Source organism: Grus americana, chromosome 3 (assembly GCF_028858705.1).
Source record: "Grus americana isolate bGruAme1 chromosome 3, bGruAme1.mat, whole genome shotgun sequence".
NCBI classification, from domain to species: Eukaryota; Metazoa; Chordata; class Aves; order Gruiformes; family Gruidae; genus Grus; species Grus americana.
The window spans coordinates 47,328,292-47,355,047 of NC_072854.1; positions in this window are offsets into that span (position 1 = coordinate 47,328,292).

Consider the following 26,756-nt stretch of genomic DNA (forward strand, 5'->3'; position numbering starts at 1 on the left):
TCTTGCAGCAAGGACACTTTGGGACAAGTTGCCCAAGATGTTAAGCAACACATTAAGAAATATCAAGTGTACTAGACATATTAAGAGTTACTTTGGAGGAAATTTCTAGAACCATTCCAGATTCCTACCTGTAATAATCTGTCAAATACTTAATTATGAAGGTCCCATCAGTCACCCAGTTTCATTCCGTTGTCTCGAGCCAGTCCATTAGCTCATCTTTGCAGATTACTGGTTGGAAATTCCTAGGCCATCCAAGGAATCAATGATGTAAAAGCACTGGGACTGTATACAGACTACAGCCCAATTGTAACTAAAGAACGAACTTGATTTTCATACTGGTAACTCATAACTCAAGTGTCATAGCTCTTTCCACAAATAAGAACGTTCATAAAATTAAACTTCAATAATTTTAAAATTACAAAAAGCACTTGCATTTTATTAATTCATATATAACTACCTCCTATTTAATATTTTTATGCTGATAAAATATTCATTGGCAGATTTGGATACAAAGGTTATTTTCAAAGTTTAGAGTGAAGTATGTTTTTCTTTATGGATAGTTTGTGAACAATTTGCTGTGAATATTATTGCTGGGCTGAAAGTGTCATGCTTATTGAAACTATGATCATATCTTGTTTCTTGTTCTAGATTATATAAAGTTGATAAAACACTTATAAAATTTTTACTCTATTTTCAAAAAGTGAAATTTCAAAGCATTCTTTTTAAAAGTGCAAATATTGCAAGCATAGAATCTGACATTCACTTTTGGCAAATATCATGACCTCAAGCTTCCACCTAGTTTTGGCTGCAGTAACTTGCTCTTTCTGAAGGACCACACAAGTTTGTGCAAGGAGATCACTTACACAGTGAAATCATTGCCAATCTATTATAAAATATGCAAAAGTATAAAAATAAAATGCTTCTGTTTTTCCCTTCAGAATCTTAAAAATCTTTTGGATTAGGAAAAGCAACTACTTTATGAGTACTGGCTGCGAATGAGTTGTCAGTGTTTAACCAAGTTCACAGAACATTACTTTATGCTTACTGATATATAAGGATATTATTCATTACTACTTTAGTGCATAATTAAGTCTTGAATATATTATTATGTATAATAATAGAATTCATAATGCAGGAATTATTAAAAAAGAGCAATTTAAAAAGAATAGACTATAATGATGGAAATTTTATGGTCCATCTTATCAAAGCTTACTTAAAACAGTTATAATTATATATCACTGATCAAACATGTAATAATTATGAACTAATAATGCTCCATATCCTATAATCTTCTGGCACACTATAAGGGCTATGTATGTACAGTAAACCTTTTCGGAAAATCCTCAGAGCATTTTCAAACTTCTCAGGAGGTCCCAGTAATGCTGCAATGGTTCAATTCTCTCTTAAAGAAAAAGAAAGAATCAGATGTTACAGGTAACTAATTTTGATTCCTAAAATGCAAAGACTTAGACCTCTCTCTTTTTTTATTTTTATATAATCAGTCCCAATGAAAGGAATAGGTTCATGTGTGCTTACACCTATACACATGTTGATAAATTTTCAGATTCAGAGTATAAATCTGTTCTTGAAAAGACTCTTCTAACTTGCAAGCCTTTAACCTAAACAAGCAAAAGTTTAATAACTGTTATTCCATATTCAGATCTTCTTCAAGCAAATGCCAACTAGAACACTTTATTCTTATAGGAATTTTGGAGGTTTAACCTTTTTTTTTTTTTTTTTTTAAGTACCAACACTAATTTAAAATAGGCAGAAAAGGGAGTACTGTTTTTCCTGTTAGTATTCATATCTGATTATCTTTCAGCACAATATGGGATGATCTAGGTTCTAGTTATATTTTCTGAGTGATTTTTTTATCACCCATATTTCATTTGAAGAGATTATGTTTTCTTTCCACAGATTTACCTAAAAAGTCTTATTTTGTTCATGTTAGTCTTAAGAAACAGGAAACTGAGACAGAAGAGTAGGCATTAAATGCCCCATTTGAACTCTATTCTTTCAAGTCAGCAATATTTACTTGTACTTTCTGAAAGATTTCAGGTGAAAATAGTGCCATGTAGAAAAAGTTTAAGGCATATATGCAGCTTCTTTGGTGTAGTTTGACTGTCACTATACATGAGGGCAATGAGAGTTTATTGTGAATCTTAAGATGTGTTAGTTTTTCCTGATACTTCCCAAAAGCTCTATCACTGCTCCCTGAAGATGCAGTAACTTTTTTTTTTTTTTTTTTTGAGATTTCGTGGAACATTTACTATGCCTTCTGCTTAAGCAAGAAGACCATGTAGCTTTAGGCTGTGGTCTTTTCAGTTTCCATGACCTAATCAATATCAGCTTTGCCCATGTCAAGATTTTATTCTTACATTTGTTCCTAGTAAGTATAGTTAAACATGTACTCAGGAGGATTATGAAACATCTGTCCTGCTCCACCTTAACTTCAGCAAGTTTGTGAATTCTTACATCACTCAGTGGGGCTGAGGACACATAGATTCACCACTCTTACCATCTGTAAAGATCAGAGCTACATTCCTTTCCAATATCAGGATTTGCAGTTGTTTCACTTGCTCAATTTTTATCTGCAATATAATGTTCTAATCTCTTCTGCTATACCTCTCTGTTGATACATTCACAACAAAGCTAGCATAGCCAGCAACTGGGACATTCATGTAAGTAGAATCTAGTGGCATGAGATTCCTGTCTGGTTTCTAAATGAACACCATAAGGTGTCTTTTTACAAAGACTGAGTTGGGGAAGGGAAGCTTAAACCCCAATTTCTATCTGACAATTTTATGTTTAGGAACAGATTTTGGGATAACAGCATAAATTAGTAGTTTTTATGGCAGTAAAAAAATTAATGACTGTCACAAGACTAGGGGTAGTATCTTCTGATTCTAAAAAAAATAAAAATAATTTAAAAAACCTGTTAACACTCCAGCTATGTGGACATAAATATAATAACTATTTTGAAAATTAACTTTTGTGAATACTACCCTAATTTCTTAATGGCACAGAATATCATAGGAAGCAATGCTAATGTGTTAGGACTAACATCTAAGACTTCCCATGTCGCTAGTGGGAAGAGTGACACTGGACATACTTTCTAGGAGTGTCCATGTGTTTGTGAAAGAACAGCCGTATGCTGGGAACACAGTAAGAAAGTTAGTGTGATGGGCAACTATGTGTCTTTTCATTAAAAAAAAGAAAAAAAAAAAGCAGTTTAGCTACATAATGCTGTATTTTAATAAGGTGTCCTCTGTATTTATAGTAATTACCACAGTTGCAAACATATAAATAGCAGAAATATTTTCTCCTGAAATTTCATTTCCACATTTCTAAAGTGACTATCAATAAAATATGCTGTATGAGAAATCTAGGTTCTATCAAATTTTATCATTTACTTCAATAACATTTGAATTATACCATATAGAAAGGTATTTTCAAAGGAATAGAATTCTTATCCCCCCCCCCCCCCTTTTTTCTGTCCCAATTTGTGATATTGCTTTACATACTTAAATGTTTGATGTATTCCACCAGATGGTTGGATGTATTGCAGTCAGGAGTACAGGGGTTTGCTTTTTATCTATCTGTTTTTTAAACTTCAAACATCTGCACTATAGCAAAAATGAGGTAGGGTACATCTGAAAAACCACTGTAAACTGCATAACTCAGATATTTTTGTTAGTTGCATTAAAGTCTATTTCAGTTTGGGCGTAGCTTGAATAATTTTTTAGATGTAGAACAAGCATGCTTCTTTCAGGAATTTAAGGCAAATGAAGTTGCCAGTTGGTAAGCTGTTTAAACACAAACAAAATTAGAAATTACCAGTTTCAAATTATCTTCTGTATTCCTGTAACTCAAAGATGGCATTTTAAAATGAGTCTTTGGTAGGAAAAGTACAAAAGCCATCTTGTTAAGAAAAGCACCTACTGCATATGAATGGGGATATTATTCAACATAAAATCACAAGGCCTTCAGCACATGAATTTAATGTGCACGTGCAGCAATCTTTCTGACATTATAAAGCTTCAAAGGATCCATTACTGTCTTGTAGTTTACAATCTGTGCACTAACAGGTTTCGTGATAGACAGAGCTATTACACACTCTATTGTGCCAATGTTATTACTTCAGAGAGAAAGAAATTAAACAAAAGATGTGAAACAGAAAAAAGATATTAACATGTAACAAAGTTGTTTAAAATATTACAATACATTTGGTATAATATTATATAACATAAGAGAGTGTGTCATTTGAATAAAGAATCAAACCAAAACAATTGTTTAGATTCACTTCTTTATTATTGTGATTGAAACCATTGCTGCTGTAAATTAGCTTGAGGGATAGCATTGCTGAAGCACACTCTTGAAAAGCAGAAAAGTGGCTTCTCAAAAAGCATCCTCTTGGAGAATATTTCTGAGGACTAAGGAAGATCTTTCATACCTATTCTGTATCAATTTCTTCTGAGCTATTTCTGAGCCCCACTAGTGACAGAAACATGCTGGACAGGAAATGTACATTTTGATTTTAGTTTTATGTTTTGTTGTGGTTTTACTTAAGCAGACAGCAAAATAAGTAAAGGCACACTTGGTAACAACCTACTTGCTTTAAGGCCTTCATATTCAACTCATGTTGATATCTACAGAGCAACTCATGTAGATAAAGTATAGGACCTACAACCTTGTCTTTTTGTCTTTTTGTTCATCTAACAGTCTAAGCTTCCATGCTGAAGTTAAAGTACCGAATTCTGACTCCATGTAAGAAATCAGAGAATTCAATGGCATAAAAATAGGTGATTAATTAAATCTGAGATTCCCTCAGGAATCCCACCTGACTTCCACCTGCCACAGCAGGATGGGCTTCTCTTCCATGTCCCATGTCATATCTTTCAGGACCATTCAGAGTCCCTTCATGTCCCAGAGCATGAAACAGCAGCAAGCACCTATGTTTCAGCAAGTGTACGTACAAAAGGAAACACTCCTAATGACAGTAGCAATGGAAATTCTTCATAAATGGGGCTAGAAGTTAAAAGGTGCTGTATAAATTGATGATATTCAGTTTGTCAAGGACAAATTTGCAAGTCCAGGTAACTGACTCTGCAGACTAAGTACATTGCTGCTTTTTTTCCTATTCCCAGACTGTGGTACCAAAAGGGTTCTTTTGTTCTGTTTGTTTTTTTTTTTTTCCTTGTTATCATCTCAGAAGTTAGTGTAGTACCTATCTAAAGCAAGTAGGATTCATTCAAAGAGAGTAAATTAACTTGTGCAGTCTACCATGTTTGTCTCTCTCATACAGAGCAATAATCTCCTATAATGAATTATTACAGTACTCTGTAGCACGAAGTACACTTCTAGGGTTCAGTTTCAGTACTTGCAGATCTGGAATAGCTTACACATTTCCAAACTGAGCTACACTGCCCACCCCTTTGGTGTATTTTAAAAGACATACTTACCAAAGGAAGCAAGTCTTTTCATATTTTGATCCTTTAACCACTCTCAAAAGTAAGAAGCTGGCAAAGCATCAAGATTGGCATGATTTTATGAATTTTGCACAGATGTTCATAAAATTAATGTAATCTTTATAATTGCACATATCATTTGGACGTTCACAGAAGGATATTGACTTTAATTACAAAACTCGTCTGAATACTAATGAAGGTGTCTTTATTTCTGTGTGAGTACAATCTATAGCTTTTGGAATATTGGCACTTTTCACAATATGATAAAATTCTGTAATGCTGCACAGTGAGTTTGGGGAAACAATAAAGTATCATTTTTAGGGGGAAAAAAAAAAATATGCAAGAGCATCTTTAAACTGCTTGCTCCTTAACAGCAAGATCTAGTTCAGTCCAGCTCCACGACAATAGATTTTTGGTTGAGTGCCAGCTGGATGACTGACATGAACAGGCCAAGCATGACATTTGTTAATGACATTTGCTTCAAACATATCAGCATACTTAAAGTCTTGTCCCATTTAACTGAAAACAGCATATATTTCCGTGTTTTGTTCTTTAAGAAAGGAGCCCAAATTTTAAGCATTTGGAATAATAAAGTCCCCTGTTATTAGTCTTCCTTCCTTCCTTCCTCCCTCCCTCCTTCCCTCCCTTCTTTCCTCCCTTCCTCCCTTCCTTCCTCCCTTCCTTCCCTCCCTCCCTTTGTCTTTCCTTTCCTCCTTCCCTCTCTCCCTTTCTTTTCCCCTCCCCTCTTTCCTCCTTCCCTTACCTCTTTCCTTCCCTCCTTCCTCCGTCCCTTCTATCCCTCCTGCCTATGTTGCGAAGGTATTTGTGGACAATCATTCATAACGCTAACTGCCTGCCAGTCCATTTCCCTCTCTCAGATTAAGCTGCTGTTATTGCTTTCTTCCTATCTGGTATTGGAGGGTGACAGATTAAGTTTAGAATAATTATGTCCTGTGGAATATACATTGATTTGCTGACAATTTCTTATCATTACCTGAAGCGCAGCTTTTGCAAGCTTACAGTTGCAGAAGTTATTCTAAGATGCTACCTGTTTGCCATGAAGGCATTTGTTGACGGATGGAGAGTAAATGGCACTGGGCAACCAGAAGCTATCAAGACATGACAGCAGTTAAGATGATACCCACTTTCCTCCAATGACTGGTTAGAGGGTATTACAAACACAGCTTACTTTCATCCTGGGAGACCAATGTAATAGATAAATCACTGTGACAACACAACAAAAAACGTGGAGAAGTTAGAAAGTCCAGTGTGGTTGGTAATTATCACAATTTTGCAAAGTCTTTGGTTTTGAAAGTACGAATTTTCACCATATATATTAGATCATGTATAATAATGTATACTGACCATATACCCTAGATAGCGTATAAGAAAAAAAAATGCTTTTATTTCTTCTACTCTCCAAGTTTTTTGTTGTATTATTCTCTTTTCTCTGTCGAGAATATTTTAAGAATTTCACACATGGAGATTGGGAACTTCTCATGATGCTTTAATTATATAAAAACTGCTTTAGTTCCCATTATAATGAGTAGGAGGTATGTTTTAATACTTCAAGGGAGAATTTAACTGCTCACTTCCCTTATCTCTGGCACATTTCTAATTCAAGCACACATTATAAAAGGAAATTCTCTCCCTTGTTTTCACCAAAACTTGAATGTTTTATTTTGTCTTTGTGTTAATGATGATGTCTCATGGCTCGTTTGTTCGCAGTAATAGTTTTACTCTTCATTGGTACAGAATCCAGAAGCATTTAGTTCTGTGGGTTAGTAGAATTTAAACCAGTGACCAAGACAGATCATTGGTGTCAGAATAGTTGCTCAAAAGAGCAGCAAGTGCACATGGGAAGCATGAAACACACTTAAAGGAAACCGCCCCATCTTCATCAGGGCATCACATCAGAACTATTGTCCCTGAAAGATGTCAAACATGCTGGAAGAAGTTCCAGAAGGTATTAAAATATAAACCTGAGAGTGGTTCCAGCTGTTCATTTCCAGACAGTCTTACTGACGAGGGTGGTACATCAAAGTGGAAGTCTCACCAAACAGCCACCAGGAAGTCACGGTCAACAGATTTCCTCTCAGTGTGATTCTATCCATGATCAGCCGCTCCTGAAGAGCACAACTGTCAGGGTAATAAGGCTACTATGGAAGTACAGCCACTGCAGGCATCCTCTGTACTAATATTCACCAGGTGATCTCTGTGGACTGGGAGATGCTATAGGTGACTTCGCACACTCTTGGTGACCTTGGTAGTCTTGGAAAAAGAGTTAGTGATCCAGGAATTTAAAGGAGATAGTAAAACTACATGATCTTTTGTCTGGTTGTGATTGGGGTTTTTTGTTTGTTTGTTTATTGTGCTGGTTTTGGCTGGGATAGAGTTAGTTTTCTTCATAGTAGCTAGTATGAGGTTATGTTTTGGATTTCTGCTGAAAACACATCTATGCAGTAGGGGAAAAAAGGTCAATGACTGTATGTTTTCTAAGTGAGACAGTGAAAGTATCTTTCTCCATGCAGATGTTCATGAGGTTTTGGGACCTCATCCTAGAGGAAGATGATGAAGGTGATTGTAATGCTGCACTGGAGTCTGTCATGTAACCTGTCATTCATAGTAATAATGGAGAAAATATTTTACAAATAGACAAACCATGCTGAACTAATGATATTCTCTCATCTTTTAAGAAAGAGGTAGAGACTAATAGTCACTATCCCACTCAGGCAACCCAAAGCAGCAAAAGAAGAGTTGCCTTCTGCTACCTATTACAGAAGCAGGATGCTGGGCTAGAAGGATGGTTCTTGTGCAACTCTTTGCCCATGTTGTACTAAATAGAGGGTGCATTTAACTCTGTGGATTTACAATTAAAATAATGCTTCTTTGCATGTTTTATGATATAGCACATGAACACAAACCACAATATAATTCTATTTCTGTTATAAAGAAAAATATTGCCACAAAAGTTGTGAAGTATCAAACTCTTGTAAACATCTTATAGGAATAAATGGGATCTGTAAGGTTTTCAGATGTAGTTCTGAAATTCAGTTCAAACTTGTGGATTCCTGTAGGGGACCTCAAGTTCTACATCAGCTTGTAAAATGTCAACGTAGTAAATTATTGACTACTGCCTTAGTTTATTGGCATAAAGCTATTAATTTTAAAAACAGTAATTGTTTAATTTAATTAATTACCTTCATTTGAGCAGTTATAGACATTTTTACAGATGAATCTGGTACTGTATACTGAAACTTACATCATTAAAATGTCAAGCTACATTAAATTCCAAGGTACTGTATTTCTTTTTATTATACAAACACATCAGTTTCCTTGATCTTTTGTGTACTGGTCAAATGCGTATTTGATTAACCAAATAACATTTGGCATTTAACTTTTGTTTTTCAACTATTTCCCTCTTATTATCAAAAAATAATTAACAAGCAAAACTCTACCATAAGAAGGAAATATCTCTGACAGTCTTCTCTATATATGCATTTATATTACCTTATTATTATATTATGTTATATTACTTATGTAATTATCTTACACTTGTTACTCAAAGTAAAAAGAATGCTATGCTGATTAATGAAATTTTCTTCTTTAGCTACTGCTTGCTTTTTATTATGGTTACGTTTCCTTCTATACTTTACTTGCTTACTTTTAATCTTTCAAATCCTCCCAAACTGTTTCTATTTTTAGTGTCTGCCATGCTTTTCCTTAGCTTGTGTTAGCTTTTGCCAGGTGTCTTAGCCAAGTTCATTCATTTCCAGTTATCCTTCTCATAATTTTCTTGATGCCATTCACGTTTTCTTCTGCTCTGTCACTATAGCATTTCAAAGCCTTCTATGTAAAATTAATATCAATACAAATATTGCTGAACTGCCATGGATTTACTTATCACCAACATTAACCCTTACCAGTTTTCTCTTTTTTTGTTTTCTCCCACATATCTTTCTAGACTTCATTTTGCCTTATTCCCACCTGGTGTAACTTAATGTAAGTTTTTATTAATATTTCTATCTTTTCTTCTGACACAATACATTCCAAGTGAATGTAAAGAACACCATGCAAATGAGAAAAGTTTAAAATATTACCATAAAGTTTGACTTCCTGCAAATTTACCTCAAAATCTTTCTAGAACATGGATTCTTCTTACATATATCCAGATTGCAAATGATAAGCAATAATAAATAAATAAATAAATAACCCACCCACCCACCCCAAAAAAAAACAAACCAAAAAACAAAAAACAAAACCACCAACCAAAAAAACCCACAAAACACCTCAAGGAAATCAAAGACAATGCAGATAAGATAGAAGTGCAACACATACTGAAAGACTCAGAAGTGGAAGAGAAACCATCTACTTTAATCCAGGCTTTCCTCAGGACTAATTTCCAGAGTTGAAAGCAGTTGTCTCAAATCAAAATAGATTTTGGTCGCATTTGCAATCTATTATATTTGAGCCTGCCCTTTTCTAGGTGATTACTCTATTAGTCTCCTTGCATAAGGGAGGAGAAGCTTAGTTTTCCAGGATAATGTCATTTGATATCATAGACAAATATATGAAGCTCTACGTAACATCTGCCTTTTGCAAAAGATTTGGCATAGTATATAGATAAGCACTTTAATGCTAAGAGAAGTTCCTGAGATCATATTAATTTGGTCATTAATAGCAATGTATCACAAAAAATAAGACATGATCACTAAAATGGTATGAACACTAAAATATTATGATTATCTCTTACTGTTTTTCTTCTTTCACTTTTGGTGTTTTAAATTCAAAGTGTTTCCTTCCAATTTCTTTTTCATGTTTCTCAATAAAACCTTTTAAAATGTCAGACTCATGTCTCCCTGTTTCTTTACAGAGATCCCATCAGCCATAGAATCCCAAAATTATTTGGGGGGCATGGTACCATGGGAGATATCTCATCAACCTCCTCCTTCACCTTTTGAAAACAAGGTCAACAGCCATATGTCCATCTAGTTTGCTTCCATCAATAGCCCTGCAAATCTTCTAAGTGTGTTAGTTCTTAGTAAATTTATTTTTAACTTCCTTTTTTACTGATAATTCAGGGTAAATTTGAGCAGCTTTCCAATAAAAAAAAAATGCAGTTTCCAAATCTTTTTTTACATTGTTTAATATTTGATGACTTTTCCTGGATAAATATAGTTTTTCCTACTGTACTGTACTGTATTTTACATTCATTAAGGCACCATATACACTCATTATATATTGCATGAACATTGCATGACAACAGGTGCAGCAAACTTTAGCAAACCTTCTGAAAGTCCTAGCATGGATCTCAGTCATACAAGGAAATCCAGATCTTTTTAAAAAGCTTTATTTCCTTCGTATCTTTTTCCTTTTTCCCTTCTCTCCAGCTCTTTCTTCCCCATTAGAATTATTTACGAGTTACATGAAGTGAAAAAATTGATGCCTTTGCAGTTGAAAAAAAATATAATATGCTCTAATTAGTCATCAGTCATTTTGAAATCCACTTTAAATGAACAGTGAAATCTCAAATGTTATTTATTAATGTTCCTCAGACAAAAATTTATTTTGTTCAATGCTCTTAAATAGCTTTGGAGTCAGTGTGTGCAAATTTACCCCATCATCATTCTATTGTGGGAAGAAAAAAAAAGTGATTGGACAATCTGCGGAGAAAGCAAGAAAAGACAATTATTTTATGTTCCAGTCAGTTACTTTCAAGTGACAGTCCTAATGGAAGTGGGGAATGTATTTGATGCAAGTTAGACTAACAGTGTTGAGCTGGCTCCAAAGTCACTGTTTTACTTACTTGAAGTTAGAACTAAGTCAGCAGTTTGCTGGGCTCAAGGTAAGGAGGATTCACATAGGTCAATCATTTGGAGTGTAATAAACAGCAGATACAGTAATTCTGCTTGGCAGTTACACTGCAGGCATCGAGAGCTGCAACCACAAATCAGCAGTGCTTACTCAAATGTTCCATGACTCTTATCACTTTTTCAAAAGGATGTCATCATTCAATGAAATGAACATGCTGTCACTATTAAAAATATGGAACTAAGCTATAGCTCTAAAAAGTTGAAAGCCACTTGAACCTGTATCATTCTCTACTCCACTAAGCCAAACCACTTTTATATTTTTTATGTTTTTGTGCAAAATCTTTCTAGCTTTGCTTACCTGGCATCTTATTTGTAGAGGACTACACCTGGAGAAAGACATAAAACCCACCTCAAAGTTAAATAACACAAAGAGAAACAGAGCCAAATAATAGCATTTCTTGGGGGAAAAAAAAAATATGTTTTTTAGAGTTTGGAAAAGTTAAAACATGCCAAGTCTGATTCTTATTTAAATACCTGCATTTTCTTCAGCTCTTTAGCCTGAATTTTAGAGAGGTTTAAGCATCATATACGTTGTCAGCAAAATGTATAGGAAGCCTTGTAAGTGAGGATCAAACACTGAATTTTTGTATCAGCCTTTTAATTAAGGAAAGAAAACTCAAATTCTATGTAAGAAAGGTTGATTTCTATGTGAAAGTTTGCTGTGTTCTTTTAGGAAGACTGCCTGTAGATATATATAAAAAAACTTTAGCTTCTCAGATGTTTTTTCAATTTCAGTTGGAACTGCAAATCTAACAGAGCAGTAATGTAGCCCTAATCTTTGAGGGTTATTCAACAGAGAGCATTCTGTATTCAACATTCCAATTTACAAACTTGCACCTATAAAGAGAGAGAGAAAAAACCAAACCATTGGGGTTGTATGAGGCATGAGAAAGAGATGGCTTTGGCAATAAAATCACCAGGTAGAGATCTTCCCAGAGCCTTGCCTTCTCTTCTCTTCTCTTCTCTTCTCTTCTCTTCTCTTCTCTTCTCTTCTCTTCTCTTCTCTTTTCTCCTCTCTCCTCTCTCCTCTCTCCTCCCTTCCCTTCCCTTCCCTTCCCTTCCCTTCCCTTCCCTTCCCTTCCCTTCCCTTCCCTTCCCTTCCCTTCCCTTCCCTTCCCTTCCCTTCCCTTCCCTTCCCTTCCCTTCCCTTCCCTTCCCTTCCCCCTCTCCTCTTCCTCTTCCTCTTCCTCTTCCTCTTCCTCTTCCTCTTCCTCTTCCTCTTCCTCTTAAAAAGCCCAACTCTCAGCCTGTCTTCATAGAAGAGGTACTCCAGCAAGCTCCACCTGTTCAAACAGGTTCATATCTTTTTCATGCGGGGACCCCAGAGTTGAACACAGTACTCCAGGCTGGGGTCTCAAGAGAGTGGAGCAGACAGGGAGAATCACCTCCCTCAACCTGCTGGCCACCCTTCTTCTCCCAGCAGCCTGTATCGTGGCATATTTACATTTGTGACTAAAAGAGTGTTGATAACATACCAATGTTTTGGCTGTTGCTGAAAAGTGCTTGCACAGGATAAAGACATTCACCATTTCTTATTCTACCCTACAGCAAGTAGGTTGTGGATGGGCAAGAGGGAAGCGTCACATGTAGGACAGCTGGCCCAAATTGACCCAAGTGATACTCCATACCATCTAACACTATGTTCAGCAATAAAACTGGAAGGAGGAGTCTTTCCAAAGTATCTGTTGCTTGGAGACTGGCTGGGCATCAGTCTGCTGGTGGGAGGTGATGAGTGATTGCCCCTGCATCACTTAGTTTTCTTTCCAGGTTTTCCTTCACTTATTAAACTGTCTTTGTCTTGATCCAGGAGCTTTTCAAAATTTTGTTGTTCTGATTCTCCCCCTCATCCCTCTGTGGGGATGAAGTGAGTGAGTGGCTGGTGAGTGCCAGGTTGCTGGCCAGGATCAAACCACTACACATCACATAGCAAAAATCCAGTGATTATATAATCATATTTTGTTATGCTAGTCTAAAGAAATGTCTGAATATATTAAAGCAGAAAAGTGCAGAAATGATAAGTAAATCAAGAGCTTGGTCTGAAAGGGCTTTTCATCTCTTCCACAAGTAGAAGCGATAACAAGCTTATAGCTCAGGCACTAAGTTCAAACAGAAAAATATGAAATGAAGGGATCTTTTACAGTTTATATAATACCTTGTCAAACTATAACAAGCAAAAAAAAAAAAAAAAAAAGAGCAAACAATAGGATAGTCTTGATTCTACAGAGGAAACATTGTAAGAGAGAATCAAGAGGACATGCACCTTGGCAGCAAGTAGCGTTTTGCTGGACTCACTTTATTTCCAGACATTAATCCAGGGTTGTATACACACAGTTTTGTCTCTGGGTTTTTGTGAAGCATTTTCACATGAATCAGTTTTTATATGAAACATTTCTGCATTATAAGAATTTCATAAGCATACTGAAAAAAATGCTGCTTTAAGATGTAAGTCATGTAAAGTTTCATATTTAATTACATAGCTGGTTATGTCTCTACTCCCTTTGACATACAGGTTTTCCTTCATAAACAAACCCTTTATTTATAACTAAGTATAAAGAACATTTCAAGTACAGAATTTGTAAGCCTTTTCACAAGATTTTTGTAAAGGACAGAAGTGATTTTTAGGGAAGCTGGCTTCCCTGTCATGGCTGTGCCCCCATAAGCTAGCTTGAGTTCTCAGCAGAGTTTTCCTCCTTCCTCCACTACAAATGGCTTTGGTGATCTCTAAAACCCATGTGAATGCAAACAACACTCACATAGAAATGAATAACATAGACTTTCCTGTTCCTCTTATTTCATTAACCAGGATGCACATGGACTGTTCCAGTAGCTGTACCTAGACACTTTATCTATCCAAGGGTGGACCCCAGATCCCAGTTCCTCTAGCTGCTGGTCTCCTGACTTCTCATCCTTACTCTCCAGTTGTTCCACTGGAAGTTCTCTAGCAATTTAACATATACACACATGCGCACACACACGCATGCATTCATGCACTACATAACACACATGAAAATACACAGGAGTGGAGTTTAACAAGATGGTAAGAGAGAGGTTGTGGTCAGACCTGAGACTTGGGCATAAAAATGCTCTGACCAGCATCCCCTCTCCGTTTTTCCACTCTGGTTTCTCTCTGATCTGTCTTGATCCCTGTCTTTCCTTGCCTTCCACTCTTCCTATAAACATCCCATAATAAGCTTTGAAAATTCCCATAACCTCCTTAAAGAATATCTTCATAAACAAACCTCAGATAATAAAGCCATTTCAATAAGAATACACATAGAAAGTCCTGGAAAAAGAAAAATATCTTTAAAAAGCCCAAACACAACAGATCATATCTATTTCGTGTACCCCCTCATAAAAACCATTAAAGTAATCCACACCCATGATTTATGTATACAGATCATATAGGTTGGGTTTTTTTCAGAAAAATGAATGTGTTTTATGTGTGGAAATTTTCCAACAAATCTCTTTCTTGGGTTATGAGATTATATATCACATGATGAGTTTCTGCATCCTCAAACTACATAGCACTCTAACAGTAAAAGCCCAAACCATCATCTACTTCAAGTTTGAATAGCTTCAGTCAAATCTTTGTCTTGCTATTTAAAGAAAAAATGAAACAAATTTAATGAGGTCTGTTTTAATATCATCAGACAAGCAAGATTAACCTTAGTTGAGACCAGCTGTCTCTGAAGATTTTCCTTGCAAATGATGCATTTTTAAAGGTTTTATTTTATGAAATATTTCACTAAAAGCATATGAACAAACAAAAAATGTTGTCATGTGAGACCAAAAAATTATAGTGTGGTAAATGATTGTTTATACAGTCATTGAAACCTCTGTTGATTTCAGCATAGATTAACAAGGAATTTTTAAATATAAGGTTGAAAAGGAACATTTACAACTTACTTTAAAAAGAATCTTTTTGATGTATGTAAACTAATTTTGTACATCTTTTTCTCTATAAAATCTGCACGGACCCTCTTCATTAAAGCAGTGGATAACAAACTACCTGCTAGATTAGGGTAGAAACTGAATAAGAAAAGATAGGTTAGAGGAAGATTAAACTTCTAGAAAACAAACTTCATCAGAACTCAAGCCTGTCAAAGTCATTCTTTGTATATTGTTTCATATTCAGTTCTTTCTTAGATAACTATATTTATTACACTTGAATCAAAATACTATTGTAAAAACTACTTTCAACAACAAGTCAAACCAACTGGATAAAGGAATTATTTCTTGCTAAGTCATGATGTCACTCAAAGGGGTTGTTAAGGGAAAATGTTCAAAGCAAACCTTACCCATACATGTATGGGCATTAGGTAGAGAAAAAAAGCAAGGAGCACCAGAATCAAATACAAATAGATCGGCGAACAACATGTTCTAACATAAGTACAATTATTCAATCATGTTATAAGATAGACTTTGCTAAGAAACTATATTTTTGTCTTTTAGTGCTAGGAGAGTCCTAATATTGCCATTTGCATACAAGTTGGCTTCCTCTACTATATGTACCTGACCCAGTCATGGTTACTCTGCACTCCACATCATCAGAAAAAGCTATATGGAACTTCACTAACACAATTTATATTGTTCTAAATATAACCCATTCAATAAAAATTTTTTGATAGTGTAAGTTTTTGAATGTGCTTCAACAGACCTATAACTGAGCATCCAAAACATTAGAGCAGAGTAATATACAAAGAAATATATCCAAATGAGAGTTTCCTTTGATAGATCTGGTTCATGTTAAGCTTAAAAAAAAAAAAAAAAAAGCAAGCTTAACGTAAATATCCTTGCTTTCTCGCTTTCTTTACAGTTTCAGGTTGGCTGTTTCTGGGTTTGAGTCAAAAGACTCACTTAAGGATGAAGTGAAATAGTGTAGAAATGTGAAATGCTGATCATTAGAAATGTCTCTGACACTATTCATTCAAGAGCACAAGAGACCAAGAATATATGAATATGTTTTAACTAAATGGGTAGGCATTTGAAGTAGATCTTTCACAACCGGTAGAAAACACACACACACACACACAAATCCTATACGTATAAAAGAAGAGAGAGCAAGATCCAGAGTACATACATTTCTTACTAATGGGTGAAACTGTAAACCATTAACATCACTAGAATTACACTGCCTTATGCCAGCTGAGAGTCTGAAAATAAATATTTTTGTTCTTTTAACATAGTATATTAATAAAGAAACAAAACCAATGGAAATGTATAGATTAGCCTTTTGTGAAAATGAGGACATACTCTATGTTTCCCAGTGTCTTTCTTATGACATGATTCTCTTTTTAGTGAAATTAAGCTGTAGTTTAAATGACTTGTCACACAAATTGATAGAAGAAATGTTCATCAAGAGTTATTGAATAGAAAGACAGAACCTGCTATTCAGGATGTCCATTAGTTTCAGATTTAAGGAGCCCAGAAGATGTCTTAGGGAGACACTGTTACAGGCTTGCCTGTATTTTGTCTCTGAATGTATCCTACTGCTGGCTGTTAGAGGTGAGATCTCAGCCTAGGAAGTCCAGCTCTGTAGAGTTGTTCTTTTCTTATGAAGCATATCAACACTTAGCATATTTTAATATTATGAGGCAGTTTCACTGGAGGTTGACATGTCAATTAGCAAAGTAACAGTGGCAACGTTTCTCTGGTCCATGCCAAAGGAGATCAGAGAATAAAAGGAAAGGAAGAAAAAAATTGCAGTTCCTTAAGAACTAATCAGAATTTGAAAAGACAGAACAATTGCTTTAAGGGAGAAGTAAAAAAAAAAAAAATTAGTTTTTTTGGCATCATACTGAAATGTTCTTTCGGTCTTAACTTCTTAAGATGAAATTCACCATATTTCACCAAAACAAGAGAATGCATTTGGATGTATATTTGTCCCTCAAACCATGAAAGATCATTAAAGTTTCGGTCTTGCTTTCTAGTCTGCAGTCTAGCTCTTAGTCTGAAAGGGTAAGAAATTTATCAGACATATGTTGAGATTACTAAGACTACTCCTACTCTAGTCTATTCCTGATTTGCCTAAGTATTAATATTCAAATATATTGAACTGTAAGACTTTATGATCAGTTCAGATCTCACAGAAAGAAAGCTATGTTGAAAGCTTTAAAACTATTCAGATTTCTGTATGACATTCAATACAGTTTCCATATACCATATTTGAACAAAGGTTACAGGGCCTTATTAGAACCCCCACAAGAGGCTGAATTTCACCTTGATGTGAAATCCACCTTTTTCTTTAAAAGCCATCGTAATTATGAAAAACAAAGGAAAAAATAATCCACAGCTAGTTACCAAGTGTAAAAAAAACACCAGCAAAACTTAAACTGGGAGACATTACTTATTAACAAAACCACAGTTACTATATACTGTGAGTGAAGTAGGAAGCTAGTGAACCTTTCCAGCTGTATATCTAAAAACTCAATATGTCTGTAAATAATAATAATAAAGGAAAGCATTTAAAAACTGCAGAAATACCTGTATTTCAATAAAATTATTATCTATTTTTAAAAATACTTTCCTATTACTTGTTCATTTTTGACACTTCATAGATGTTTATCAGTGGTCCCAGCTAACCGGGGAGGTCCCAGTTGACTGGAACTTAGCAAATGTGACACCCATCTACAAGAAGGGCCAGAAAGAGGATCCAGGGAACTACAGGCCTGTCAATCAGACCTTGATGCCAAGAAAGGTTATGGAGCAGATCATCTTGAGTGCTATCACACAGCATGTACTAGAAAACCAGGTGATCAGGTCCAATCAGCATGAATTTATGAAAGGTAGATCCTGCTTGACTAACCAGATCTCCTTCTATGACAAGGTGACTCACTTAGTGGGTGAGGGAAATGCTGTGGATATTGTGCACCTAGACTTTAGCAAAGCCTTTGACACCATTTCCCACAGCATTCTCCAGGAGCAACTGGCTGCTCATGGCCTAGATGGGTGCATTCTTCACTGGGTAAAAGACTGGCTGAATGGCAGAGCCTGAAGAGTTGTGGTGGAGTTACATCCAGTTGGTGGCTGGTCACAAGTGGTGTTTCCCAAGGCTCAGTATTGGGACCAGTGACTTAGGGAATGCTGGGGATTCCTCAGGGATCCCATTGGGGTTTCTTAGGGCATCTGGTAGGAAACTCTTGCTCTAGTAAATTATAAATCCCATACCTCATTTACTCAAATTTATTGCTATGCTTTGCCAAAGACATTCAAAGAATTTGCACACCACTACAAAATCCAGCTGGATGAAGAGTGGGGTTCAGGTTCATTAGGTTTTGGGTTCCTCCAAATGTGACTGTTGACATTTTTTAAAGCTTTCCCAAATTTACCTCCATCTACCCTTCAGCTGCTGCAGTTTCTTTCCTAAGTTTGAAATGGTTTTTCTAGTTTGACCATAGCTAAGATGACCAGTGAAATTAATAAGACAATTGCATGAAGCAGCAGAGGCAGTGCATGTAGGTTATTTAACTGGAGCATCCGGCTCTAGAAAGTGTGGAAGAATTGTATGTGTGCCAGCTGGAGTGGTCAGGTTTCCTGGCTCCCACCTTCAAATTTAAGAGCTGAATCCTGATCACACCACAAAAGTGTACTATTTTCTGCCTTTCATTTACTCACCACTGTCACTGTACCAAACAACTGAATATTTCCCAACAAGTGCAGCTAAGATTTAGAGAACATTTATTGATTAAAATTCATAGTACTCCTCTTTTCACTTTGTAAGAAAACATAATTCGTTGTGAATCCTATCAGCTCTACCTACACAGAAAAATTAAAACTTGACTTTCAGACACAGCTTACTGTCAAGTACAGATTTTTTTTTGTTTCTTTCTCTCTTCTTAAAAATGTGAACAAATATCTCATGCGTTGCATGCATATCTCGTGCATTGAACAGGTCTGAATACCCTGTCATATGGTTATCCAAAATCTTCATTCTATTTTCATAGAAATATGCATTTTACAGCTTTTATATCAAGATGACATTTGATTGATTCTTAACCAAGAGGAAAACAAGTTGATTATAAGTTTCACTTTTTAATCACATTGGGTTCAAGGTTTGCAACTAAGTATTTTGATTCACACTTCACAAAGACCTATGACAGGCAAAAAACTTTCTGCAAAAAGTTTCTGGAAGCGATATCCTCATTGAATCCAACATTTATGACATATTGTAACAAAAAACAAGTACAGTAAAGATATAACACTGAGAATGCTGTTTGCCTTATTCTTCCTCAGCAGGTAGTCATATCCTGAACAGAGTAGGTCTGTGCTAAGTTAGTTGAAAGTGACAGAGAACATAAATCATGACAGTAAGTAGACTTGGAAGGCAGCTGTTGAACTGAGATCTTCCTAGCAATAAAGCACCATTAGGAATGGTGGTGTTATTGCTACCTATATATTTTTTGTTTCTCGTATGTGCCATCAGGATGAAAAACTGCATGACTCTACGGTATCATGTATTCAGGTAGAGTCAATTATGTCAAAGTAACTGTGCAGTTCATGACATAAAAAGGTTCACTTAGCGTTGAGAAAATTCAGATTGCTTGATCTAAAATCGAATTAAAAATTATAGGAATCTGGAGTTCAAGAATATTAGGTTTCCTGAGTGTTGGCAAGAGCTGTCTTCTGAAAGGTTTTGTTTGTTTATTTTTCTTTTATTTTCCCTTCTTTTCCTATTCTTGATAATTACAAGACCAAGTAAGAAGTTGCTATCAAACACCAGTGATAGAACCCGAGGGAACGGAATGAAGCTGCAACGGGGAAGGTTTAGGCTGGATATCAGGAAAAGTTCTTCACTGAGAGGGTGGTTGGGCACTGGGAAGTGGTCACAGCACCGAGCTTGACTAAGTTCAAGAAGCATCTGGACGACGCTCTCAGTCATATGCTCTGATTCAGCTGGTCCTGTGTGGGGCCAGGAGTTGGACTCGATGATCCTTATGGGTCCCTTCCAACTCAGGGTATTCTATGATTCTATGAAACAAAAAAACCTTTGTGTTTCCTGCAAAATATAGATTCTGATACTCTTCATGTTAAGCAACGCTTGTCTTCCTAGGACTGTCCGAGATAAAAGACTTTTCAAGAGTAGTAAAAAACTTGTGTTTCATATTCCATCCATTCCATTCTAGTTTAAATAAATAAATAAATAAGTAAATGTTTGGTGTGAAATTGTATTCTCTTTTTAAATGACAGGTACACAAGCAAAGAAAATTCCATGTTTTCTGAAGACCAAGTCTTTCACTACCTAGACAAGCTTTAGCAAATTTCTCAGTTACCATGAAAAATCCAGCTTCAAACATAAACCAATTACAAAACCAGCATTGTGATTATTGTAATAAACTCCAAATGTTTGTTGATAGCTTGTATAACTACCTACTTTTTCCAAACTAGATACCAGAACTTCCTTGATTCGTATCATCCAAGCATGAGTATTTCAGCATTAAATTATGCAAGACTTTAGCTCAACAGAGCTGCAATAGTGGTGTTTAATATTGAACACATTCTAACCATGGAAATGATTAATATTTGAATTATAAATGATTAAATGTAAATAGCATTCAGTTTTAAGCAGCAGGTCAGTTTTAAGCTCAGCCCTGGTGAGACACATCTGGAGTGCTGGGTTCCATTCTGGCCTCCCCAGTAGAAGATAGATGGACACATACTGGAGCAAGTCCAGCAAAGAGCCACAAAGATGATGAATGGACTGGAGCATCTGGTGTACAAGGAAAAGCTGAGAGATCTGGGGTTGTTTATCCGGGAGAAGAGAAGGTTCAGGGGCGTCTGATCAATGCATATAAATAACTGATGGCAGCAGTAAAGCAGAAGGAGCAGACTCCTCTCAGTGGTTGCCCAGTGAGAGGACAAGAGGCAAAGGGCACAAACTGAAACACCAGAAATTAGATTTAAACATAGGAAAACACTTTGTTTTTCTGTGAGGGTGGTCAAAGACTGGAAGAGGTTACCCAGAAAGGCTGTGGAGTATTCACTCTTGGAAATAGTCAAAACCCAACAGGATGTGGCTCTGAGCAACCAGACATAGCTGACTCTGCTTTGAGCAAGGGGACTTGGACTGGATGGTTGCCAGAGCTGCTTTCCAACTTCAACTATTCTGTTACTGTTTCTGCTTCCACCAGTTCCTTGAGCTATTTGGTCACTAGTTACGGGGATATGCAATGTCACTGGTATTCTGGATTACAGTTAGAGGGAGGATTTTTTTTTTTACTTTAATTATTTTAAAAGTAAAGAATAATTCCATAAAAGGGAAAAAAGTAGTTCAAAATTTATCCCAACAATTGTGCTGTTATGTAATACTGCATACCTTCAGAATTTTACAGTTTGTTGCAAAATTCTCTTTACAGTACTTTATTGCCTGAAACAAGAAATACAAATTAAGAGATGGAAAACTTGTGACACTGTTTTATTCAGTACTTGTAGAAGTCCATTTGGAATGCACAATTTGTTTGAGTTGACCACAACTTAAATTACTATGCCTGATATTTCTTTGGTATGCAAAAAGAAATTTTTTATAGTGAAAATCTGATAAATCTTATTTTAGAAACACAGTAGATGACAGCAAATATTCCAGTCTAGATATTTGGAGAAATTAATAGAAATTATGGACCTTAACATTCTGAAAAAAGTGCCTAATTTTTTTTTAGAAGAACCTCTTTAAAACTGTGGAGATTTGGATTTTAAATCCATTGACCAAATAATGATTTTGTTCTATTAAGATAAAAAAATAAATGTTTACACTGTGATAAATTGTTTAATATTTCATTCTTATATTTTACCTGCACAGAAATTGATATAATATATTCCTATATCCCCAGCTGATTTTAAAATTGTTTGATATTTTCTTAGGAATATGTATCTGAAATCTTGCACATACCAATAGATCAATTTTGTCAGGTTTGTATATAATCTGAAAAAAAAAAAAAAAATAGTGTTCAGAGGAAGCAAATGCACTGTTCTTTTATAGGCTCCATGACCACCTTTCAAACATCCCCTAAGGATAAGCTAATTCACTGGATCTATTTCATTTTCCCAAAAAATGCAACAGAGAAAAGGTCTTGCTTTTCAAAGCATGAAGTTTCCTGTCTAAATGGCAGCATCAAAAACCTGTGTTTACTCAAAGGTAGATGCCTTCCATGAATAAATATACCCCAGGAATGATGACATTAATCCCAGTGCAGAAGACTTGCATATGCCCTTTTGCATGGCTCAAGAATGGCACTAAAAACTTGATTTTTCCTGTGATATGATTTTCTCTCATTTAAACTTGTTTGTGTTCTAGTCAGATGTCAGCTATGATTACATAGAAGGAAATGATTTTTAAATTATAGAAAAATAATCATTAGAATGGGATATAGTCTGAATACTACCACTGACATTTTCAAGGTTGGTAGGAGTCTACTACACAAGTCTTGCTATTGAAACTACTGTTGGGGCCCTGAGTACACCAATAGCTCTGCAACCACTTACCCTTTCACAGTGTTCTAGCTCCTTATGTTCAAAGTCTGCTCTGCTGTATCACAGTTTTGTAACCACGGACCAGACTGCTGTAGCAACAACAAAGTTGTAAGAAAGAGCTACAAGGAGCCTCGTCAGGAGTCTCCCTTCCTAACTGGAGAGCTACTGTTCGAGTTCCCTCCTTTAGTCCATGTTGAGCAGTGCTGTAGGTGTGCCATATCTGGCCCCCTGCCCTGCTGGAACTCACCTTCCCTGGTTGGCCTGACTTCCCAACTTGTCACTAGGGATTTGTCTTCCTCCTGGTGATTATTCTTGTCTGAGTAGCAAATAGTCTATGAAATGTACATATATTGACCCTATTTATTATGCTTAGACTTGTAGCAATTGTCCAAGTTAAGCTAACAAAAAAAAAAAAAAAGAGGCTTCAAATATCTCTAAGTTGCCTTTTTACTTTTTGGCTGAATTCAGAATAAATTATTAGAATGTTTCTAGTCCTCTTTTAACAGGTTGTTAGAACAACCTTGCTAATGTATATATTTTTTAAATTGGTATTTTTCAGACATTCTTTCACACTCTAAAATATTTTCCATTAGAAAGTTACTTTACCAATAACAGCCTCTTAAAACCTTGAACTCAATAATTTACTAACCTTACTACCTGCAGCCTTTCCTCCTGAAAATGTTTTCCCTCCTCTTCCCACCCATTCCCTTCCCTTGTTGCTCATTGACACAGTCTGAAAATGCCTGTACAAGTGATGTTTTGATTGCTGTGACTGCAGCATTCTCAAAACCTGTTTTTTTAAAGGTTCACAGCAGGTTTTGCATCCACATGTTAGATATTGAACTGTTTTTCTTTTTCTTTTTTTCTTTTTCTTCCCCACAGGAGAACAGGAGACTAGCTTAGGCAAAGAGCCTGAGAATAGAAGCTGGAAGTTTAGTGAGATCAATCCATCACTGGTTCCCAAGGAATGAAAAAGCATCCAAATCTACAAAACTGGGAATTTCATATAAACCCTCTGTGAAACAACAAAGCTACAAGTATTGTTGCGATGAATAACAGAAAGTTTATAATGCACACTGTTGGGGTTCTGCGTAGCTTCCTCTGAAACATCCAGTACTGGTACGCACTGGTGTAAAAAACCCAGTAAGGAGTGAATGCCAGTCTGCAAGAGATCTGCACTTTCTTTGTCTAAATGAAATTGTTTTAGTGACTAAATCTGCAACAGGTTTAAATTTTTCAGAATAGGAATAGAAAGTAGCTGTAGTGTGAATCAAGGCTACATACCAGCCACTATGAGAGAGCTGACAACTCTGGAAACCACAGCGGTCTGACTTGAAATGGCTCTGTAATCACCCTGGGCAATTACAGCTTAGGGGATGTCTTTAACGTGGCCCTCCTTAGCATTTTGTGAGGGTCATGGTCTCTGCTCATAAAGCTGTGTGGACCGTTAGGCCATACATTGAAGAGTCTTGCAACATTTTTTTTGGAAAAAAAAAAAGAAGATATTTTTGTCTGTCTGGTGAAGCATAAATATGAAGAGGTATGAGGGGAATAGTCTCTTAATGAATGTGTGTAATTCTTACTAACAATTATTAGAACTCTGTGCTAGTATTTGGTATTGTGTCATTGCTAGTACTTACATCTTAATAGAATTTGAAAGGCTAGCTTTTATTATATTATGAAAGAGAAAAGCTGCACACAGGGATCTTCTTCAAAGCAGTTTAACTTAATCATGAGTAAAGCTATAATTACACTGGCTCATTTAAGCCCTACATAGTTAGACTATTAGCTTATTTTCTTTTTTTTTTTAAACAAAAAAAAACCAAACAAAAACCAACCAACAACAAAAACTTAAGGAAAACATTTTTTCCCCTACTCAATGGAAAAGAAAAAAAAAAACATTCTATGTCTCTATAGACTTTGTGCTTGTCTCAAGGGAAATACTTAAATATCAAAAGGGAAAAGTATTATTTAAATCATTCTAGAACACCTCAGCCTAAAAGTCTTGTAGTGAAGCCCTGTGGCACATTGTATGTCATAGATAACAATCCATTTTAATTAGATCTCAATTTCTGTTTTCAGAACTCAATGGTAAAAATGGCTGTTGATTGCAGTAATGAAAAATTGTGCCATAATAAAGTATTTTTAATGGAAATTATGCGTATTTTCCCAATTTTTCATTTAACTCTTGTAAAAGTAATTTTTATCTGTAGGATCATAGTTCTGTGTGCGTGAGAGCATGATCTGAACTAACCACTAAACTGAGGTCAGTAATGTCACCTATCATAGATGATTCAAAATTGTTCAGCTGTGTTGTTCACTTTAGGACTTTTGTACTTTCTATAGTTGGAAATTTGCAAGCAATCTGTTTAAAGACATGACATCACACGATCACTATGACCTGTGAACACCAGCAACACCAAGTAAGATTTGTTTTGAAGGTTAACCACAAATTGTTATGAAAATACTGTTTTCTCCTTGACGTCATGTTAAAGGCTCCTTTGTTAAAAAGTACAGACCTAATCTCAGCTGAACCATGGCTTTGATCTGAGACCTGTTTTTTCCAAGTTAGTTTATCAAGTCAAGAAAGTTATTTAGTCAGAATCTGCTAGAAAACCAAGAAACAGCAACAAAATATTTTACCCCTAAATATAAAAATTGCTCTTGTAAGTAAAAGTGAGCCATATACTAGACAGCTTCCTGACCTTCTGTCTGTGATGATCTCAGATCCGAAGAAAGACTTTAGAGGAATAGCAGTAGTATCTTGTCTCCATGGTGGAAAAGGCTCATGCTATGAGTTAGACAGCTACATGTGACCTTTTCTAATCAAACTAACTTTAATGTATCTTCCAGAAAAAAGTTATGCCATAATTTGAAATTCTAGAAAGTAAATTTGCACCAGTATTTCTAGAATAATATTGATAGCATTTCCATTTTATAAGGTTTTAGGTTTTCGGTCATACTTTTTTTAAAAAAAAAAAAAAAAAAAAAGAACATAATACGTCATAGTAATATTGTGGCAAATATACCAGTTTACCTGACATATTATGCAAATCAATGAAGCTCACAACTGAGATAAAGGAAGATCTAGAAAAACATTTCAGTCTTCATGGTCACTGTGATTCCTGTTTCTTTCCATTGAAAATTTCTTCAGTAATTATTATGTTTTGTTAATTTTACTAGAAAGTAAAATAACATATACATAGCAGATCACAATATTTCAGTCTTTTCCACTGTTCTTCCAGCTCTACCACATTGTGCAGGGAGAAAGACTGAGAGAGGTGTTATTAAAAGACACTCTAGCATGAGCATTACAGGTAATCTGACAAATATTTGTTTGTCTGTTTTTATTTAACAATGATCCTATTTCTTTGCCCATTTCAATTATCACAGCATCTTTGTCAGTCTTTTCTAAATAGCAGATAACTACAAACTACTATAATTCTATTAAAATCAGTAGAGCTACTCCTAATTTACATTTCTTGAGATCAAATCTAATTGCCATTGATGTTGAGAGTAACACCTTGCATTTGTATATTGCTCTTTACCTGCAGATCTCAAATGGCTTACAAATGAGATAATTATCTTCATAATCCCAATTTTGCAGAGAAAGTAATTGAAACACAAGAGGTGAAGTGACTTGTTCAGCATCTTTTAAGTCTCGTACATGTATTCTTTAGACCACATTACTTATTTACAACCTTTTCACTAGCATATTGGACCCCTGATAAATCAAGCACCACATTTATCATCTTTGATCAGGGATTTCAAAATTCTCTCATGTCCAAATCATGGATTGTTTTGTTGGGTTTTTTTTTTAAGTTTTTTTAATGTGTTTTATTATATTATTATTAATAATAACAATAATTATATCTTTGATACTTTATTATTTTATTTTTAATATCATATTGAGAATGCTTTCCTCTATTTAGTTTAATTAGGTAAAGCCAAA